The sequence below is a fragment of the Monodelphis domestica genome, chromosome 4 (genome assembly GCF_027887165.1).
Source record: "Monodelphis domestica isolate mMonDom1 chromosome 4, mMonDom1.pri, whole genome shotgun sequence".
NCBI lineage: Eukaryota > Metazoa > Chordata > Mammalia > Didelphimorphia > Didelphidae > Monodelphis > Monodelphis domestica.
In genome coordinates, this window is record NC_077230.1 from 105,647,739 (window position 1) to 105,665,439 (window position 17,701).

At 37.9% G+C, this 17,701-nt stretch overlaps 1 protein-coding gene across 1 annotated transcript in view; it reads left to right on the forward strand.

Moving 5' to 3' along the window:
- AMER3 (APC membrane recruitment protein 3) overlaps positions 1-17,440 on the forward strand; it is a 68,118-nt gene extending 50,678 nt beyond the window's left edge. Inside the window, exon 4 of the mRNA XM_007493963.3 lies at positions 12,170-17,440. The gene's annotated coding sequence lies outside the window, so the exon portion shown is untranslated. The remainder of the gene's footprint in view (positions 1-12,169) is intronic.
- The last annotated feature ends 261 nt before the right edge of the window (positions 17,441-17,701 follow it).

Genomic DNA, 17,701 nt, shown 5'->3' on the forward strand with positions numbered 1-17,701 from the left:
TCCCAGAATTCTTGATTTTGGGGGGTTTCTGGAGAGAGATCTCTTGCTAACTCTTACCATTTGTCCATGGGTCTTCACTCTCCACGATGGTTATGTGATTGACAGATTTTTCTCCTGCTTCTTCAAAGCTGATATCAGGATTTTAATATTATTCAATACCATTTCTTTCCTTTTGGGCTATATAGTTGAGCAAATGTCTCATTTGCGATATGCTTTTTCCATGAACTGTTCATATTCAGCTGCTTCCCTGGTTACTGCCATCTTTGGGTCCAAGAAAGGCCATTTAACTTCTCTACCCTGTAATTTGTGCTCAGAAAACCATTTGAGAAAGCAAAAGATGCCTGGGAACTTGAGATTCAGGTACTCTCCTCTTGGATCACATGGGTATGGAGCTCAAGAAGGCAAAAGCATGTTTAAGTGGCTATCAATCCTTGCCCCAGGGACAATTTTAAAGCCTCATGGATAATCCTTTCCAAACTTCCAAAGTGTTCTTAGGATCTTTATAGAAGAGAGGCAGAAGAGGAAAAGTAGAAAAGGTTAAATCTTCAATGAAGAGTTCTTTTTATAGTCCACAAAGGAGTATCTCCTTCAACAAAGATTTCTTTTCCCAAGAATACAAACCAAGAAATTCCCATTAAAGAAATCTATCCTCCCAGGATTTCCAGTGGGCATGTCCATATGTTCCAAAGAATGATACAATCAAGATCATATATGAAGATCTGCCATCCTATAATCTCATGAAGCCAAGCAGGGAACTCCTTTAATCAGTTGCTTGCAAATCAGGTATCAGTTGACAAAACCTATTGAACACCTTCTTCTGTGCCTGGCTGCTTTATTTGGCCTCTTAGCCTGGAGTTAAAGCAAATATCTGGGTTCAGGATTTCTAGAAAATTGATACTTGGGAAATAATACAACAGGAATTTTATTGTTATATGCCACAGTATGAAGGCAAACAAAAAAATATACACACACTCTGGAAATATAAGCAGACAGAGGTTTATCCCCACATGCAAGAAACTCACTCCTGGGGGCAGCTGGGTAGCTCAGTGGATTGAGAGCCAGGCCTAGAGATGGGAGGTCCTGGGTTCAAATCTGGCCTCAGACACTTCCCAGCTGTGTGACCCTGGGCAAGTCACTTAACCCCCATTGCCTAGCCCTTATCATTCTTCTGCCTTGGAACCAATACACAGTATTGATTCCAAGATAGAAGTTAAGGGTTTAAAAAAAAAGAAACTCCAGTAAGGAGATAAAGAAATCATGTTGGAGAGAAAATACTCTCAAAATTGGTATTCAAGTAGCAAGGTCATATAGCCCAAGAATGAAAATGTTTGAGAATAAGTAATCAGTGCTAAAAGTAGGAGAGGGGCATTCCTAACCAGACCCAGATGTAGTAGAAAAGTTCTCAGGGCCCTTTATTGATACCAGGCTTAAGTGAAGCGTAGGTAGAGGGAATTTCTTTATTGGGACCACAAACTGGTGGGAGGACTGAATATTAACTAAGGCATCAGCAGAAGAGTGAATAAATAGTAGGCTGAATTTAGCCACTTAAAAAGCTGATGCCTGTCATAGAAATACCAGTGGAAAAGTATAAATTATCTGCTTTGCCTCTGTGTTCCTATGGACATCAGGACCACTTATTAGAATTCTATTATTATAGATATAATATTGAATATGCTAGCTAACCTAAGCTAAACTAAAGAAGCAGCAAATGTCTTTAGGTGTAGTTGGCACAGATAAAGAAAGTTCTGGCTTCAGGACTGACCCAGCTTGCCCTTCAGGGTAAAACCCTCTCTGGCAGCTGAATGTTCAATCTGTCCACACTGGTCTTGAAATCACAGAGAGACAGGATCAGTAAACAGACCTGTGGGCATTGTATATGACAGGGAAATCCTCAGGAAATCAGGTTCCAGTCCTGAAGTGGGAATAAGACCTGTTTCGCTCCAGGGTTCAGAAACTGAACTGAATCAGAATTCGTTGGTCTCTCAGAAATCCCTGCCTAGACATTTCAACTGCCCCTGTCATCCTGCTTTTCCTGTATTCCATCTCATCTCTGTGTAGAATACTCCTTCAGATTAAAACAATATCTATATCATCAAACACTAACCCTGATATCAAACTATAATTATAACATCAAAAATATGTTTACAATGGTCCCATTGGCCTTTGGCTATTGGCATCACCAAGAAATGTGAGATATGGTCTCTTAAAGGACATTTCAGTGTTGATAGGGACATCAATGGCAGGGTGGTATGGCAGAAGGTCGGAATTAGGTGACCCTCAGGTCTGCTTCTTTACTAACTATATGACTATGCCTCAGTTTTCCTGTGAGTAAAATGAGGTAGTTGGATTAGATGATCTTTAATGTCCTCTTTAGCTTTAAAAGTCCTATGATCTGATAATACATGAATAATCCAGACCACGTTGCTTACCATCTTGGGAAAGGAAAGGAAGGAAGATAGACAATTTGGATCTTATAACTTCAGAAAACTTATTTGGAAAATTGTTATATGTAATTGACAAGATAAAATATCTTTAAAAAGTCATGATATCAAGGGAGATATTGAAAAGCTAATAGGCAATGCAAATCAATGTACTGAAATCATAAAAGAGATTTAGTAAGATGCTCAATACACAATCAAATGAATCTGTGATTTTGCTGATATTGCTGTTCTCACCAGTGTTACTGTAGCACACCAGGTGTATTAGCATCTTGAAAGTATTATTGGTGTATTGATATTGTATCTTATGTGTGCATATACCAGACTTAGGGTCATGTTACCTTTTGATTATTATATTTCCAGATCTTCAGTCCAAAGGACAAAAGAATTCCTGAGCAGGACATTATTTGCCACACGGTCCTAGTTACCACCTTGTTAGACCACATTCTATGCCAAGTCACATGTTTGATTAACCTCCTCTTTGATTATGTGATTGTCAATTGAACCAATATTAAAACCTATGCCTTGTCACATGTGTGTTAGTTACCTCCCACTCCACATTCCTTAACTCTCCAATAAAAGTTTGGGGACATGTGCAAAACGCTGTCTTTGAGAAGCATCACTGGAGCATGCTGGATCCCTCGTGTTTTAACTCTGTCTCTGATTCTGTTCCTTTGTCTCTCTCTTTCTCTCTACCTCTATAACCTCTTCATCCATTTCCCCCTCAGTCTCCATTCTCCTTCTCTGGTGTCCACCCATGAAGAAATTAAGTAGGAACTGCAGGCAGTTCCAACAGTTATGGATATCAATATAGGCATACCTACTCACCCCAGGTGACTGTTATTCATGTTTTCCCATGAATTCCCTGTAAGAGAATTTACCTAATATGCTAGGGGGCACTGCCTCATTTTTTTTTCTTGACATTGTGAGGGTACCAGTAGAGTATTCAAGTGATCCACATAAACAACTCAGCTTTTTAATAAAAGCAAGTGTAGTTGGAGTTTGGAGGTGGGAAAGATCACTGAAGGCTGGGGTGGTCAAGGAAGGTGTACAGGAAGAAATGGTATCTGAAATGAACCTTAAGGCATTAATAGGAATTGAATGAAATGGAGAGGGCAAAACTTTTTAAGTAGGGAGAGTAATAGTGTGAGAAAATGTACATAGAATGTGAAATCTATGGTTGCAGGATACTAGGGAGTTTAGCCTAAGCAGAGCCGAGGATGTGAATAAGAGAATTTGAGTGAGGGCAAAATCTGATTGTCTGCTCATTTGGTTGAGTTGTTATTTGGCTGGATGAAAGATAATGAGTGATGAGAATGAATGAAAGTTTACTATTGCCCTAATAAGCACTTACTTTGTAGTAGACTTTGTGCTAAGCACTGGGAATATAAATACAACAAGACAGTGTGGAATTCACATTCTACTGGGGAAGAAGTATGTAGTGGAATGGTGGCCAAAGAGGGATGCTTTGTTTTGGGAAGTTCTAGAGAAGGAGAAATGGATAGTCATAAGGCAATTAATTGATAGTCTTTTCTAGAATTGATAGTATTGATTTGATTGCTATTCTTAGAACTAGAAATGGAAAGTAGGGGGCAGGGTACATGCATGTTGGTCTACAGCAAGGAGATAGGTGGAGACTAGTTATTTTGATCTCAGTTGAACTAGATATGGTAAACTCTCACCCATCAGAAATTTAGGACCTTTGCAGCTGGAGGATTAGGTAGAAGTTATTTTTGAGGGTCTCATTAAGTACTAGGATCTCATGGCTCTTACCTTTCTTTGTTAATCTTCTAACAACAGGAAGTCAGTTTCCAACCCTACCTACCATGTTACTTTTTAGGATTATCTAAGAAAATATTGATATACTGAGGAGGTAGATGGTATAATGGATAGAGCACTTGGCCTGGAATTGGGAAGATCTGAGTCTTATACAGTCTTTTTCTTCTCTTATAAAATGATAGGGTTGGATTAGATGATTACTAAGGGATTTTCCCAACTCTATATGACTCAGGGCTCCGTTAGAGATTTTGGATACTTAGTCAATTAGGAAGAAATGATTCTTCAAAGTTGTCAGTCTTAGTGTTCATCTTCCCATATGCTTTCTTAGGTCCAGAAATTTTTCTTTTGACCGGTTTCTAAAAAAAGTACCTAGCAGAATGCTAAACATGTAGTCCTTGATCACCAAATGTTAACTGATGGGCTTTTGGACCATGTCTTGGAGGAAAATGAGCTAGCCTATGAGAACCCAAGTAGGATGAGTTTTAGAGAGCCAAGGTGGTTTGCCAGACTTGATTTCTGAGACTGTTGTTAAGAATACTCGGAGTGAATACTGGGGAAACAGAAGACTTTTTTACAGAGTGAGATCGAATGACTGGGGTGATTTTGTCAGAAACAGAGGAGAAATTCAATGTGAGCTGGAGAAGCCAGTTATTTTGTGCTCCAGAGAGTTCAAGTTTTTATGAGATCATTCAGGAAAGCACATTACCGAAAGGAATTTTTCCATCTTTCAATCAGAATAAGTTCATGGTCTGCTAAAGGCAAAAATGTTAACACCTCATGGCCAAACTATTCCACTAGGCTAGTCTTCAAGCAATGCACATGTCCTGTTGTCATGACTTAACTCAAAGACTTCCAAGCTTTGTAGAATCAGCTAGAGCTTGTAATTTGCTATTAAAAACCCCCAACAGCTATTAAAAAACAAAATTTCTTCTTAGAATCATATTGATTCTAAGGCAGAAGAGCAGTAAAGGTTAGGCAATGGAGGTTAAGTGACTTGCCTAGGGTCACACAGCTAGGAAGTGTCTGAGGCTAGATGTGAACCCAGAATTTCCTATCTCCTGACCTGGTTTCAATCCATTGAGCCACCTAGCTGACCCCTGTATCTTGCTATTGAGGGAATCAGATGAAATTTGTAATTTTAGTTCAAGCCTAAAGGCAATGATAGTGGAATGTGCTGAGGGAAGTCTAGTCATAGAATTATATATTGAGAACTGGAAGAGACCTTAGAGTTGATTAAGTCCACCTTGTTCATTTTATAGATAAGGAAGCTAAGCCTTGGAGAGGGAGTGGGGGAGGTAGGAAGTGATTTGCTAGAGGTAATAGGTAGCAAGCAGCAGATTTCTGTCCAAGTCCTCTGACTTCAAATCTCTTGCTTTTGTCTTCAAACCAATTACTAGTTAGAGATGGTTCAGACTTTTGATGTCTGAATTAATGTCCTAATCAGTTCTTTTCCACTCTTCAGTTATCCTATTTTTCCCATCTTTTTACCATCAAAAACAAAAGGAGGCAACTAGGTGGCTCAGTTGGTTGAAAGCCAGGCCTGGAGATGGTGGGTCCTGGGTTCAAATGTGATCTCTGACACTTCTAGTGGTGTGACTTCAGGCAAGTCCCTTAACTTTAGTGTTCTTTGGTCTTGGTACCAATACGTTGTATTGATTCTAAGACAAGGTAAGGGTTTAAAAAAACAAAACAAAACAAGAAAACTGATCCAATATAAAAAAGCAATGGAAAAAAAATAAGAAGCTAACCCCAATCTTTGCATGTCGTAGGTGTTGCTATCTTAGATAGGTACCTGAGGAGGAAAGTAATTTAAATCACTAAATGAGCATTTTTAGGTATTCACTCTTTGCTAGTTTCTAGACACAGAGATAAAAAGGAAATTGCTTCTGCCCTCAAACAACTTACATTCTATAGGGGGAGATGACATGTACACATATATGTATATACAAAATAAATGTAATGCATTTTTTAGTGCCAGTAGCTGGGGAGGGATCAGAAAAAGCATGATAGAAGAGGTGGTGTTTGAGGTGAATTTTGAAAGAACATTTACATTGAGTTGTAAAAATGATGAGTAGTTCAGTCCTCTCAATGGGGTCTGGATTTTAAAATAGAAGCTTGTTCGCACAAGAAATTTCTAGTGCTTGAATTTTAGGCATTGCTACAAAGCAGATGGAAGAATTTTAGTCAGGATGGGATATATGTTCCCCTTCATATATTAAACTCCTAACAACCAAACCTTTTAAAGGACAGGGCCTGACTGGAGGATCAGGGGGTTGTTTGCATAACCAATTTAAGAGGTATGGGAATCCTTTCTAACTCTCTCCCCCTCTATCCTCTTCTCCCCCTCTATTCTCTTCTCCCTCTCCCCTCTCCCCTCTCTCTTCTCTCATCTTTCCCTCTCTTCTCTCCTCTCCTCATCCATCTCCTTAATAAGAATCACATTTACATCCTGGCTTTCAGGTTTACAAAACCTTTCTCACAACAATCCTTTTATTTCATATCATGTAAGGTTGAGAGGTTAAATGAGTAAGGGATAGTAAGAGATATAGCTAGTAAGGAATAGTTCAGAATCTGAACCCAATTTTTATAACTCCAAGTGTATTAATATTTAAAATACTGTCTTATTGTCTTTTAAGAGGTGGTTACAGGGAAGTTAGGTAGCACAGAGCATAGAGTGCTAGGTCTGGAGCTGGGAGGACCTGGGTTCAAATCTAACTTCAGATACTTCCTAGCTGTGTGGCCCTGGCCAAGTCATTTAACCCTATTTGTTTAGCCTTTTCTGGTCTTCTGTTTTAGAACTGATACTAAGACAAAAGGTAAAGGTTTTAAGTAAAAAAAAAGTGGTTACATAACCATTAGTGTACAAGGACAGATAAACACACTAAGTAGAAGAAGACAGGGCAGTTTTGGTGAGAGATTATTTACTGTGAGTGAGATCACGTGTCCATGAGACTAATAAATCAAAGAGTATTAAATAGAGACATACACCAAAAGTTCATGTTCTTCAAATACAAATGCTCCTGGGTCGCTTGTCTCCCTTCCCTATCCTGTCCCTTCCCATATTCTGAGAGATCAGAGGCTCATTGCTAACCTATGGCATACTGGAACTGTTTGTCTATTTCTTATTTACCCAGGATGGGACGTCTTTGGATGCTGAACAAAATGGAATGAAAATGACAGAGGCTATGAATACAGCTAATAGCTTGTCCATCCCTACCTCACCCAACATGGCAAACAGTCCAATGCTTTGGAGAGGCAGGGTCTTGAAATTGGGTAACCTCAGTGTAATAGGATTGCTTTGTTAGAGTTTAACTGTAACCTGCAGGGAAGTAACAAGAATGATGAAGCCACATATAAGCACAACACAGACAGTGTTGTATAGTGGAAAGAGCATGCAACCTTGAGTTACAGAACCAGGTATCATATCTAAGCTTTGCTAATTACAAGCTGTGTGATTATGGACAAATCATTTCTCTTTTCTAAACTTCATTTCCCTCATTTGTGAAATAAAAAGATTGGGTTATTTGATTTCTAAGGTCCCTTCCTATTCTAAATCTATGATCTTGTGAAAGGCATGAAACTTATATATAGATTCACAAACACATGTGTATATATACATACACCACACATATATAACACACAATACACATATTCATACTCATACCTGTACACATATACATGTGCATATACACCATATATGGTAGCTAGGTGGCACAGGAGACAGAGTGCTGGGTCTAGAGTCAAGAAGTCCTGAATTCAAATCTGACCTCTGACACTAGCTATGACATTGGGCAAATCACTTAGCATGTGTTTGCCTCAATTTAGAATGAGAACAGAATAAAGTCATTTTTCTTTAATACAGCCACTCTGGAGAACATGAGGACCCCTTGTGGGAACAGCCCCCTTTAAAACTTAATTGACTCCTAATGAGAGTAGGCTTTCCATTGGTCAGCTGGGGTGAGACAGGTGTCAGCCCTCACAGTTACCTAGGTTGTTGACATTCTCTAAGCCTGGGCTTTATTAAACTTCCTGGAAGGTTATTGATTAACCTTTGCACCAGTCATTAGTGCAGCTGTGAGTATAGTAAGAGCACTGCTAATATTGTTTTCTAAAGGATCATCTAGGAGCTAAAATCGGGATTTTAAAAAGGGCCAAGCTTTAAGGGATGGTTTGAAAGTCTTTTGACAGATCTTACTGTGCTTGGACCACCCAGGGTTAATTCTAAAATCCTTCTAGAATGTTCCCCAGAGCTATATGTGTGAATGTACAGGGAAGAGAAAGCAAACAAGATTTTAGCGGTTAGGCCAACACTTACTCATCCCCCCACTACATATATAATCCTGATAATGAACTTACATACCAAAATTTTTAGTCATTACAAAAATAATTTAAAAAAACTGACCTATGCTACACAAGTCTTCAGAATATTGAATATGAAAGAATGAGATTGGAATGATCAGTTGGCTAAAGTGCTGACCTCAGAGTTAGGGAGACTTGTGGTCAAGTCTTACTTCTGACATATAATGGATATAAGGCAAATAAATATCCTTACTTCTCAGCACTTTAGGCAACTAACTCTCTAAGGCTGTAAGTGACTCAGAAGGTACCAATGAGCAAGGGTAGGTAAAGTTCTTCATGGGATCTTCCAACACTAATCAAGTCAGATAAAAAAAAAATTGGCATGGCAAGATTGTTTCCATTTGTATACCCCACAAAAGAGGAAGTAGAATAAAATCAATAATAATATAATAACAGCAGCCATAGCTTGTCAAGGTCCAGTTTGACAATGATAAGAAAGGATGATAAGAAAGATGACATGAGTACAATCGGGATCAGGAGGATGAATAGCTGGTAGCTATCAAGACAAGGTTTATTGAGAGTAGCTTCTACTTTATAGGGAGGGCAAAACAAGCTGGGGATTTTATACAAGCTTCCACATATACAGCAAAAGGTAAATGATTAAATAGAGTGGCTTTACGGTAACAATGCAACCTGCTTACCTCAGAGTCGTAGACAATGATTTCTATAAGGAGATAAATCATTATGTGAAATAAGCTATACTCAGTGTTCCAAAGAATACATATATCAGTAATTTTGTATGAAACCTATTGCGCATGAATTTTAGAAAGAAGAGAAACTTGAAGCTATAGGCCTTAGGGTGAAAAGGTAAGATATATGACAAACTTCAGCTGCATTATAGTACAGAGCTGTGCTCAATAGGCCTCAGGCTGTGCCTTCTTTGTCCCCAGAATTTTGCTAGATGGGGTCTCAGGCTTTGCTTCCTACAATATCTCACATTTCCATGCTGCTTTATTTCTGACAAAGTTATTTCATTTCCATCATCTTCCTTGGTTTTTAGGACAGCCACTCAAGAAGACAAGGGTGATATTTCCATGTTACTGATAAGGAAACTGAGATTCAGAAAGTATAGAACATTTGAAATTAAAGATTTCATTTCAAATGTTCTATACTTTCTTTTAGTCTTATTATATTCATTTTGCAGAGAAGGTAAAGTGGCTTATCCAAAGTCTTCCAGATAATAAATAGTGTAAACAAGATTCAGAATCAGATCTTCTGACTCAAAGTAAAGTGAAGTCTAGGAGTGTACATTTCATCAGACTTAATTCAGGATGCCATTGTAGCAGCAAAACTGCAAAATAACTGTTATTGGTGAATGAGTGGAAACTATCACTGAATTAATTAACTCCCCCCCATTACCTTCCATCTTAGTAATAATTCTAAGACAGAAGAGGAAGGGCAAGACAAATGGAGTTAAATGATTTTTCCTGGGCTACATAGCTATAGCTTCAGATTTAAACCCACATCTTCCCAACACTCAATTAAAAAAAAATCCTTATCTTAGAATCAATACTGTGTCTTGGTTCCAAGACAAAAGTGCAGAAGGACTAAACAATAGGGGTTAAGTGACTTGCCCAGGATCACACAGTTACAAAGATTATGAGGCCACATTTAAACTCGGGAAGATTAGTTTGACCCTCAACCACCTAGTTGGCCCTGACATTTAATTAATTTTAATCTAATTCAATAAGTTCCTGACCTGTCTCAGCCACATGACCATGAGCCTTCCAGTTTTCATCTGCAAAATGAGTATATTATTTTCTCTACCTCACAGAATTGTTGGGAGAAGAATACAGGATTTTGTAAAATATAAAATTCTATGGAAAAATGAGTGATTATTATTGCTTACCTCAATATTTTCAATATCTATTATTTCATCTGTATGAGTGTAGTCTCAACCAATGGAGATAGAAATTTCTTTATTCTTTAATAGATGGCTAATTTTAGTAGAAAAAAAAACCATTACTTGATACTCAACCCTTTTATTGCCCTTGGACTTAGATTGGTCCTTAGATAAGAATGGATGATCTGTCAGTGGGGCTAATTTTCAATTTCTTTCCAGTTTAGTAAAACCTATTAGAGTTTATCCTCTACTTATAGAACTTTGTAGAAGACAGAGTCATCTAACCCAGGATGAGACAGTGGATCATTATTATTATTTTCATTATTAATTGACCATTTAATATGTCTTTAAATATAGCAAATCAGGGGTCTAAAAGATTCGTCTTCCTGATCTCTGTGCCTGGGGGGAATGATTTCACTCTTTTGGGTCTTAATCTTGAGGCCTTCCGTCTGAGTCTCTCCCTATCAATCAGGTCCATATCTCATTTGGACATGATTGGTTGCATGTTGTTTATCCAAGCAAAGACTGGTAGTTTTTGTTTTTTGCCTTGCACTGTATTTGGCACAGTGTCTGGCATTTGTAGGTGCTAAAAAATGTTAGTCAGTATCACTGACTCAGTCTCCACATCTGAAAAATGAACAGGTTGGACTAGAAAATCCCCAAGATTCTTTTTTTTTAAACCCTTACCTTCCATGTATTGGTTCTAAGGCAGAAGAATTGTAAGGGCTAGGCAAAGTGGGTTAAGTGACTTGCCCAGGGTCACACAGCTAGAAAGTGTCTGAGGTCAGATTTGAATTTAGGACCTCCCATTTCTAGGCCTGGCTCTCAATCCCCTGAGCCACCCAGCTACTCCCAAGACTCCTCCTTGCTCCTGAAATTCTTCACTTTGGTAAATCAGTCTAATTCTGCTAATTAGAGAAATTTTTGGGTAGAACAAACCAAGGGGGAATATAATATTTCATTTTAAATGAATTCAGAGAGCCAGAGTCAATAAACATCTATTATGTACCACCTGTGTGCCAGCCACTATGATAAGCACTAGGGATACAGAGAAAAGACTTATGTCTCTGGCCTCAAAGAGCTCATAAATGAATGAGAGAAGGCAACATATAAAAGAAGCTGGAAGTTAGGGGAAGGTAGACGTATATCCAGCTATGGGGCATGATTGTTTTATACTGGGGTGGGAAATGGTTAGGTTAATGCCCTGGGTGCCCTTCTTAAATGGTGGAGTATGTAGGAAGAGCCCTCCAATGTCCACCCTCTACTCTTTCCAAACGGAGAGAAGGAGAGGTCCCAGGAGTAGGGGCAGATTTATTTCCTTAAGCAACTTGTTTGAATTAGCTGTACTGAGTGAATCAGTTGCTATGGGCTAAATTGAAGGGAAGAAGGGGATGGTTTTAGAACATTGGCTACTTGGGGAAAAGACAGACCAGATGGAGCAGTATATTTGGGAGTTCTGAAAAGTAGGGACAAAACAGAGGGACATTGAGGTAGTGAGTTCTGTCTTCCTGCAGATTTTCAAGTAGAAGTCTGGATAACTACTTGTTAGATTTGTTCTGGTGGGGATTCTTTCCAAGTATTGGGTCAGAACAAACTGTTGAGGTTAGCTTTCAGATTCCATGATGTTTTATTCTGAATTAGATCAATTCTTCCACATTGCTGAATTCCAACTTTTATCCTTAAATTTGTTTAAAAGATTAGTGAATAAGAATGTACATATCTATCATCTTTCCTTATGATTCTATTTCAGGAGCAGCATCAAGGAATTGGCATGGAAGTCATCCTGACTCCTCAGCTGGAGCCCTGCCCAAGACTGTCATGCCTACCCTAGCGTGGATCCAACATCCAAAGCAACAAATCTTCTTTTCCTAGCCACGAGGAAGCAGAATATTCTTTTGTGAATTCAGATTCTGTTGCCACCCCTGGAGAAATGGGCCCAGGGTCATTAGATCAGATCTTCTCAAAATCTGTGCATTTGTGAGACTGGATTAACTCATGGACCAGATTTGGAAATTGACTGGCATCAGTGGAGGTTTTGCAGTCAGCTGTCCTATTTGGGAATCAGCTATCCTCCAGTTTGGTTATATTTCAAACTCACAGTCATATAAAAGTGTCATTTTATGTTGAAAATTATAAGTATCAGGCAGGTAAGCACTGGTGTTTTTAATGGACATGTCAGCCAATCTTTTGATTTTTTTGTTGGATTCTGTATACTTTCTATATTTCCACTGAAAGTCCACCTGTGACTTGTCTGAAACTGAATGATAAAATAGCATTTTGATAACAGCACTTTTATGGTTTGATTTTATAATAGATACAGTATTTATATGTTGACATCTCCTGATCCCTGTCTCCCCCCCTCCCCCAAATGTGTTGTGGAAAGAAGATTCATTAAAACATAAAAACAAAAACAAAGTAGTTTTTACCAGCAACTTGGGGAGAAAAGCATCTACCTTGTTTTCATTTACAGGGCAAAACACATAACAAAGGAAGAAAAATCTAAGGACAACTGTTCAGATTTCTTTATTGTTTACAGATTTGCTTGCTTCAAATATTGCTTGGAATATTCAAGTTGTAGGCAAAGACTTATAAATCTGTGACAATTGGAATCCTACCTGTTTGGGCCATAAAATCACTGATCAGTGACCACTGTTGTTAATTGAGGGCAGCTTACCTAAATCGTATGTATAGTGCCTAGGAGGAAATAGCCTCTGAAATGCAAGTCTTGCATATTCAAACCTATAACAGTGGCAAGTCATCAGTTATTCATAAATTTTTGTCATCATAGAATTTTATCTGGGATAGTAGCCAAGGCTTGCAACATTGACATCCAATACAATTTCTGAGTATCTATGATAAATATAGGGTGGTGGAGTCAAGAGGAGTATTGGTCTTAACTATTGCTGGGGCATATCTCCTCCTTCAATTTCTCTTCTCTCTTCCCCACTCAAGAAAACTCAACACTCTGAAACTGATCTCATCCAGGTAGATATCTGACTAAAGCAACTGACACTAAGAAGTCAGTCAGTCAGTCAGTCAACAAGCATTTATTAAGCATTTAATATTATGATAAATTCAGGGACTTTAAAGAAAGATAGAAACAATGAATGAATATGTTTAGCACTTGTCAAAGTCTGAATGCTTCCAAAATGTAAGCTCTAGCTTATGAGCCTAAATGAATTTCCTGTGTGTGTGTGTGTGTGTATGCATGAGATTTCTTTTTAGTCCAGCATAGACAAAGGGGAGAAGGATCTTATGTTCCTTGCTCAACTTCCCTATCCTTCAAACAAGGCTATTTTAAAATGAGAGAGTTGGACAAGAGAATATCTAAGGTTACTTTCAGCTATATGCCCATTATCCTATCATACTTTGTAAGAAATTCTAGGAAGGACAAAATTTCAAAACAAATAAAATACTTGGGAGTGAGGTGGAGTGGAGAGTATGAATTGGTGAGAAAAATATTATAGTTGTATAATAGATAAAATCCAGGAATTGAGAAGAGGATCTGTACTCTGAGTGACTTTTGGTCTCTGGGTGCTCCTCTAGGTCTAGGATGTTTGTCAGAAATTCAATTTTGTAGAACATTGATCAGAGTGATCTTTTCTCCCAGTCCTATGTGAAGGAATTTTCCATTACCCTGCTGATGATTAGGGCTCAACGTAAAGAGACTTCAGAGGGTCAGTTTGACCAACACTCGAAATAAAAATGGTTCTGGAGTGGCCTGAGCTGGGTGAATGATGTCATGGCCTCACAACATACCTTGAATAGCCCTTCATTTTCTATACTTTAGTCCTTGAAGATGGTTCCTAAGCTCACGGGCAGTTTTAAAAGTGTGTAATTTGTATACAAGAACTTGAGACCACTCTATTCAGCAGAGCCTGTTATAAGATTCTTTTATTTACCATAGCAAATCCAACAAACTTTGGCCCTCCTGGTATTATTAATGGGTAGGTAGGGTATGGTTAAACTAGAAAAAGTTGAAATAACAACAAAAGATAAATGTATTTCTTTCATGAGCTTTGTGTCTTCCAAGGAATATGATCTGATTTTTCCCTTAGATAATAATGAAATGATCATAATTAAGGAAACTGGGGCTATATTCTAACTGCTCATCAAAATATGACCCCTTTTATGTCTTGATTTCACTGACTTGGAAGATTCTGCCTATAGTACTCCAAATTCAGACTGGGATGCATTGAATATAGGCTTCTCTTGAAGAAAAATACTGCTTTCTTCAAAAAATGCCTTGAAAAAGTCTTGCTCTGGAGAGACTAGGGGCCATTGGAACTGCTCAGGCCAGGGGAGCTCTTCTGTTAGCCTCCTTATTCTGTCAGTTCTTTGGACACTCTTCAAGTCCCAGTGCATTAATGTTACTTAAGAAACATGCATAGGAGGAATGTAAATGAGAAGTGTGTACATACAGTTTCTTTGTGTCCCTTGAAGAATTCAGTGGTTATATCATTCTGTATTATGTCCCAACAGTGCACACCTATTTGCATGTATAGAAGTAAAGACATAGTAAGTACAGCTCATTAAATGATCCTTTTTATGAGTTACACACTGCCAGAACCTTTAGTTGTCTCCTACTTGATCCCTGCAGGAACTGCATGTCTACTGATTCTGTATCCAATCTCGTATTCACCCCCAGACATGATGGACAGAAATGCATGTTTCAGGAATGCTGGGTAGTGTGATGTGATGCCATTTATAATAGAATTTCATTAACAAGACATCAGTATCAAGTACCCTTGGGAAATGGACATGTTTTGCTTTTGCTCGCAAGTGGTTTTCAAAGCTGTGCGATTAAAAATAAGTGATTTGTAGCTGCCAAGGTTCTTGGGCAAACGGAGAATCAAGCACTCTCTTACTCATTGAAAAGGCAGGGCAGTGTAGTGGACAGAGAATGCTACATCTGGTGTCAGAGGGCCCAGACTTCTGTTTTACACCTCCTAGTTTTGTGACTGTGGGGAAGATGTTTGATCTCTGACCTTAATTTATTCCTCTGTAAAATATGGATAATAATAATTTCCATTTTGTATATCTCAGAAGTATTGTGAATATCACACTACATAAAAGTGAGTTATTATTTTCTCCCTTGGTTCTTTTCATCAGATTGTGAGGTGGTGTTTTCAATGACAGTGATATTGGGGAGTGGACTAATACCTAATTTGAGGATTAGCTGTGTTATAGCAGGGCTTTTTCTGAACATTTTTGGTATATTTCAAGAGTAAGGGGTTTTGTAGGAGGAAAAAAGGGGATGAAAGGGAAGGAAGGCTAGGTGAATTGGAATCTGATTTAGTGTGGTACATACCTTCTCATCTCCACCCAATAAAACTCAATTTCTCTTAGAGGTGGGTGTAGGATTAAATTAATCAGCGCTAAATGGAGAAGAAATAATCTCTAGACTTAACCTTCACTGCCATAGTGCCCCCAAAACATGAACTTGAAATTGTACTCTCAAATGAATAGCCACATGGTAGAATATATTTGGCAAGACAGTGAGGGTGGTGGTTGTGAGGATTCTGATGTTCCTTGTTTAGCCTCCCTGTATCATAAATGAGCCCAGGAAGAAAGCCAATACATTGAATTAGCATTGTTTTACACATACGACTCTTGTACTCTTTGCAGCCACCATTTCGGCAAGAGATTTCAGGAAGAGAAGAGACTCAGTAAAAATGAAATCTTCCATTGCTGGGAAATATTTTTTTGTGGGTGTAGTTAGTCTATTTCAGGGGTTTGTTGTCCCTATCTAATACATTTATCATATATGATATTTATCTACCTGTGTATGTATTTAATTACTCTATTGGACTATAAAGTCCATGAAGAATTGTTGAATTGAGTTGATTTCTTCTCTATTATATCCAAAGCTGGGTAATAAAGACTCAAGTCATTCATAAGGATTTCCTCTGCATTATACTCTTAGTTGCTCAGGACTTAAAAATGAAAATGAAAATTTAATAATGATGATGACTACAAAGATGGTAATATCCCCCCTTTTAATTGGCCCATTGGGGTTTATAAAACCCTTTCCCTCATCCTGTGAGGCAGGATGTGATTCTGTGGTATTTAGAAAATCCCAAATTATTCTTTCTTCAGATGCAGTTAATTTATTCCTTCATTTAATATTTATTGAACTAAAGATGCCCAGGACTCTATTCTTGGTACAAGAGGAGATACAAAGATATATAAAGACCCTTTCTACTCCCCCCAGGGAATTGATAGCCTAGTGGTTATTTTTTTCATGTGGGGCTTTTGACTCAAGAAGGATGGGGCAATGTGGGAGAGTAGAAAGAACATGTGACTTAGAGTAAGAAGATTTTGATCAATCCTAGCTCAGTCACTTATTAGCTAAGAGATCTTGAATAAGTTATTGCACGGAATCACCAAAGTGGAAAGTATCTCATTTTATAAACATAAGTTATTATTAACCCCTTGTGTTTTAATTGATGAATGATATGGAAGGCTTTAAAAAATGATCTGATGTTGGTGATAGGGATTATATCTGCTATGTAGATTAACTATGCTGTCATTGTTTTTTTTTCTGAGTAGGTGGTACATTAAAAGGGCAAGGTGCTTTGTAGGAGAATCAAGTGTCACAAGAGTGACTATGATTTAGTTCAATCTATAACAGAGAAAGATCTATGGCCATAGATCCTTTGTTTAAAAGTATTCAGTGAGGGATAACTCAAAACTTTCCAAGGCCTTCCACATTTGGACAGCTCTAACTAATAGGGTTCCCCCCCTTCACCTCTCTGGGCCTCAGTTCCTCATTTGTAAAATAAAGATGATTGGTCTAGATAAGTCCTCCCCAACCCTAATAATGTATGATTCTGTAATGACGGACATTATTCATTGTATTTATGTTGTAATTTAAAGCAATATTGTATCCATTGAAAGTCCTAAAAAAATTACATTGTAGAGACACTCTATAAAGCATTTGAATCAACCAGCAATAAAGAAAAACAGTTTCACTAAATATTGTTTTTGAAGGAAAAAAATAAATGCAGCCTTATGTTGATGCCTTTTGTGAATTCTTGCTTTCCTGACTGGTTATAATAGCCATGCTTATCCTAAGGGTGAGGATAGGTATTACGGAATGGAGAGATTTTCCTTTGCTTAACATCTTATGGAAGAAAATATTCTCTCCAATGATTCAATCACTTTTGGGGAGAAACCTATCAATATGTTGATTTTTTAAAAAATTGTATTTTTCTCAATTACATATAAACAATTTTTAACATTTGTTTTCTAACATTCTGAAATCCAAATCTCTCTCTCT